The sequence below is a fragment of the Watersipora subatra genome, chromosome 2 (genome assembly GCF_963576615.1).
Source record: "Watersipora subatra chromosome 2, tzWatSuba1.1, whole genome shotgun sequence".
NCBI lineage: Eukaryota > Metazoa > Bryozoa > Gymnolaemata > Cheilostomatida > Watersiporidae > Watersipora > Watersipora subatra.
This window is the reverse complement of record NC_088709.1, coordinates 51,899,944-51,905,393: the sequence shown is the minus strand read 5'-3', so window position 1 is coordinate 51,905,393 and position 5,450 is coordinate 51,899,944. Positions and strand designations below refer to the sequence as shown.

Below are 5,450 nucleotides of genomic sequence, written 5' to 3'. Positions count from 1 at the left end.
CTCAAATAGGGTCAAAAAACTATTTCTAGCTATTCACATAATTTTAATCTCATCGTCCAGCTAGTCTCGCTACTCTTTGATAAAACTAACTAAAAACTTTTCCATTAAGAACAATAATTTTTTTACAGCAGTTTTATTGTATTTCAGGCATTACTCAACTGTTTTTTTCAAGCTCTTATCAGAGAAATGTATTTTGAGATTAACATTTTAAAATATCCTCAATGTATGAATCTCCAGTGTTTTTCACAAAGTATTTATTATTCTTAGACTATTTTATATTGTAATTTGGAGCTTGCTCTCTACTGAAGAGCTGCCTAAGAGCTTGCTCTTTACCAAAAAACCAAATATTCAACTGTTAATATACAATGTATATGAACGCAAACAGAGAATTACAGTAAATTGATATTACTATTAATTAATGCAATATGATTATAATTAATAATAATTAAAGTAATTAGAGCTTATGATTGAAGTTCTCATAGCAGCCTAAATAGCAGCCAAATTTGCATGCTGCACACCAGGTCCGGGAACGCTTGCGAATTTTGGCAGACCGATTGGAACACACAACGCAATCACGTTGTCATTTTCCAGGAACCTCAGTTGATGGCCATCAGCGGGTGCCAGTTCTTCTTCATTATCAACTATTGGGCTCACTAACTGCATAACTATTTCTGACACAAAGTCGGTGATGTCTATCTTAGTGCCAGGGTTTTTTAGCTTAAAAAGTTCCTGTCAGTGACGAAGCGTTATGTCTATTAAGTTCTAGACGACCTTCACCCAATATATGTGTTTTGCACGCTCAGCTGCTATATAATAAGCCTTCTTATCACTCAGGTCTACCCCACCCACACCTTTATTGTAAAGCAACACCATAGCAAGTTTGTTCTGTTCACGAGCCCTGCAAGAAGTACGATGGGTGATGGGTTTTGTGCCAGTAGAAAGCAGCAACACAGGCTTGCAATGGGATGGCTTATCATGATAAGCACAAACTAAGTTAATGCCAGAGCCACTCTTCATATACTTTGAGTCTTGGACTTGTAGGCAGGCAATACCTAATGATTTTGGGTAGCCCCGATAGTGTAGTCCAACTGTGCCAGTGAGCATAGTACTTTGGGCAAACAGATCTTCTGTGAGTGAAGGCTTTGTGTAATAATATCAGTTACCAGATGATAGCCTTTATTATACATGTTACAACTAGACATTAGGTGTTTGACAACTGTGATCGCTTGCCCCTCTTCAGATCGAATGTCAAAGTCCTTGCAGGATAAAAGCTCTACATGCATCACATAGCTTGACTTACTATCGATTCAGCAACACCAGTTAGCCAATGCATAACAAATAAGGAATTCTCACAATGTCCTCTGCTAACAATAGATGCAGAACTTGAAAAGAGAACTTTTTGGAGCTCTGCATAGAAAAAGCCATTAATGCTCTTACATTTCATAAAAATTTACGTTTTCAGTATTTCAATTATCTATCCGAAAATGCCAAAAATGTTATAATAATGTTATAGCAATCTCAGTCATAATCATGTGGCTATCAATCGAGGCTATCGATCGTGGCTATCGATCGTGGCTATCAATCAAGGTTATCGATCGTGGCTATCAATCGTGGCTATCAATCGTGGCTTTGCTCATCGCTTAGTAAATATGGAGGCATAAGCTTAACCATTAGCTTATTCATTAACAGCCATAAATGACTGTTAATACACTCATTAAATCAGTTCACGAGTAAATCACTTGGGTATTAATTAGCACGGTTGACAGTAACTCGTAATGGAACGATTATTATTCATCCTCAAACACTGAAATTAGTTTAGTAAAGGTAAGATATCTTTACTATCTTACCAGAGAAGTTATTCAAATTCACAGGACATTCATCTAGTTGATCATATCTCTAAGTTTAACTGATTAAACCTATTATACCACTTGCAAAGTTAGGTAATCAGACTCATATAAATGCGGCTATTCCTGCAGACAACCAACTTATGTCAAAAGACGAGACTTGTAAAACGATTTTTTGTTAGGTTAAATGTTTTTTATAATTCTAAATAATGAATGAGGAAAAACCAACACAAAGGTTTGATTCCTCCGCTGATTGGGCAATCAGACAAAGAGGGAGGGGTACAACAATTTGATACCAACTACAGGTTAAAAGTGACAATCAGACAACCAGGCATAAATCACTGATTAAACTGGAATATTGACTAGATAAAGGAATAGTGACTCACTCGATATGGCATTCCAAGGTAAATGCAGAATCTGGTGACCGAGTTCCACTGTCTATTTTGGGCATCGGAGCAGTAATGCCAGTAACGCCATGCTTGTCACCTTCAGCACCTCCTATCTTGCCACCCCACGGAAACCTCAGGCCGTCTCTTCCTTTTTGTGGACTACGAAAAGTTTAAATATGATGAATTTACACATACTGATATATTTTTCTTTCTCTTCTCATTTTTTTGATTTCTTTTACATTTCCAACTGCCTCCACGGGCTTTCAGCACATTGGCATGTTACCCGGGAATTTGCACTTCGATAAAAGACAGAATTTGAAAAAAAAGCATTTATTATGGATGATGGTGATATCCAAATTACAGTAGATTTATCATTAGCAATCACTTGTAATCACAAAAACACTTTGCTTCTACAGGGAGAGACAGGTAAAACAGAAATCACCTGAACTTGAAATCACTGGGCAGACAGAAACCCTTGAGGGCGAGCTTACGAGTGTCCATCAACTGCTTTTGGATGTCCTTTTGTGCATTTCCTTAGCCATTGAATATGTGGTCACAAAATATTAGCCGCCCTGACTGGAAAGTCTAGATGAAAAAAACAAGATCACGAACTATGGTAAATCAAAAGGAGGCAACTCTCAATACCGCTTGTGTTCATATTTGTTACTATTAAATAAAGTAAACAAAGACAGCCCGTTGAGAGTGTTTCACACAATAATGTTGGGTTATGATCATATTGATCTGAATTGGTTCCTGGTTACTGTTTATAATACTGTTGTGTGCCTGAGCAGTAAATAACATATAAAATTAAAATGCTGCAGAAACAGCGAGATAATCAGCCAGTTATATCGAGTGATCACCACTACACTAAAGACATAATGCAAAGAATTCCACAAACCGAAAAGTTTCAAGTCAGTACAACTTGTCAAATTTGATTTCAATAACGAGAATCTCGTGGATAGCCTTAAAATATTGCTTTTTCTTAAGCACTTGAAACATAAAACGACATGTACAACTCTTTATTACATGTATTAATACCCTGGCAATCTAGTCTACCATTAGAGTACATTAGGTGTGTCGACAAAGCACAGAAAACAAGTAATCGTGCAATAATTTAAAAATACTGGAAGGCAGTCAATTGGTGCAATCGCTGGAATGTCGATATACCCTAATCTAATGTCATGAGTTGCAGTCGCAATCTATCTATTATCGAATGCTACTTTTTACTTTGACTCTGTCGACTGATGGGCGGTCAGACAGGCGTAGAATATGTTTCTAAATACGTATAGTAAAAATACTTTTGTTTTTCGTTATTTTAGACATGAAGTATTTTGCAATTTTTTTTCTTTGCACATTAATGCTTGCTGTCATAAAAAATGAAAAGAACCGGTAAATTCAACATTGAAAGCATTTCCTTTAACTTATTGTAAAATTAGCATCCTCAACCTGTAACCTGGAGCAATTGATAAGAAAAAAATAAAAATTTGTCGATACAAATCGTTAACACTAAAGTTACTGTCCAGTTTTCAAATTAAATAAGTTATGTTTAGTTTCTTGCCTTTCTGGAAGAGACAAAAACATGTTTGGAAAGATCGTAGAATGGATTTGGCAATTGCATGTATTTTACTGTTCGTGTAACATAAAATCGCTGTAACGTAAACATTCCTGGAACAGATTATTTGTAGGAGTGTCTACACTCTACTGTATATGAGACTTGATCAGGAAATTGTTTTATAAAGTGAATAAACACTCGAAGATCATTGAATTAGGGTAAACTAAGAATAACGAAAGTTGTACCAAGGCAGTTCCATGTACTTCTTTCATTATATGAGCTACTATAGCTTTGGCTCACAGATAAACTCACTAGGAACATGCCAGGTACAGCATTATGTCTGGTGAGAAGTAATAGCTCGGTGTGGTTAGAGTCAAAGTAAGCCATCATCATATCATATCTAAAGAGACGGTAAGGGTCTGAACGTGACTGCATACATCTGTGAGCTCGGTTGGCATTGCGATCATTATGCAGTTTGTCTAGCATTTCATCTCCGGTATTCTTGTCAGGAAACCTGTCAATAAAGATATCCAGCAAAGCTTGAGATGGCTTTCGGCTCTTACACATAGATGCATGTAGAAAATATCATTGCTAAAGAGTGTAAAATATACGATGTAGAGAATAAAATGGGAGAAAGAAGAAAACTAAATGAGAGGAGTACGCGTCAGAAGAGAACAGGAATACGGTGTTTTGGCAGTTATTTGTAATTTTTAAACAGTAGAGACTGTATATTATTATGATCATATAACTAGAAAACGTATGGATGGAAAACAGTATGCGAGGAAAAAGTGAAATCATAAAATGGAAAAGACTTTGAGGGAGAGACAACAGCTTACAGAGAGTAGATAACTTATGAGGAGAAGGTAACTTACAAAGAAACAAATCTAAAAAACTTGCACTTTATAAAGAGAAGACAATTTATTAAAAAATGGCAACTTTTAAGAAGGCAACTTGCAGAGCAAAAGTATGCAGCTTAAGAGATAAGGCAGCTTTAGTTAGGCGAGAGACACAGCACAAAATAAAAACAACTCATGGTGAGGAGGCAACTTTCAGTAATGAGACATTTTACAGTGAAGAGACAACTTACAATAAGGAAACAACTTATAGAGGGGAGAAAACTTACAGTAAAGCAACAATTTACTATTAGGAGACAAATTACAATGAGGAGACAACTGAGAGAACTATCAGCTGTTTTTTTGGCTTTACTTTCGAAATGAAGGTTTCAAGTTCAACGTCCGTAATGTAAGGAACCCGTCTCTGTGTGCATCTGCAGATATTGTGACTATCTAAAGCAGAATAAGATTAAATCATATTCAGATATGAAACTAGTTGGGTAAAGCAGCCAGTGCAACTCTGACAAAACATCAATATAATTATTGTAAAGTGGCTCACCTGACATGGTGCAACCCTGGAGCTTCTGTCGCAGAACAACGCAGATTGGTATAAAAGCCACCTGATGATGTTACTAATAGCCTAGGGTAAACATTAGAATAATGCAGTTAGCTGTACAATATCACATGACCGCTTTAGACTACCGAACTAAAAATGATACTGTTCATATAGGAAATAGACGAGAGACTCATGACTCAAATACAGCAGCTGGTACTTAGTCTAAGAAAAATGCGTCTAACACAGAAAGTTACTGCTGTAATAAATGATAAATGC

The 5,450-nt window shown here is 36.3% G+C and overlaps 1 pseudogene; it reads right to left on the bottom strand.

The window, feature by feature from the left end:
- Positions 1-486: 486 nt before the first annotated feature.
- Positions 487-4,980, bottom strand: LOC137388314 (uncharacterized; annotated as a pseudogene).
- Positions 4,981-5,450: the final 470 nt, after the last annotated feature.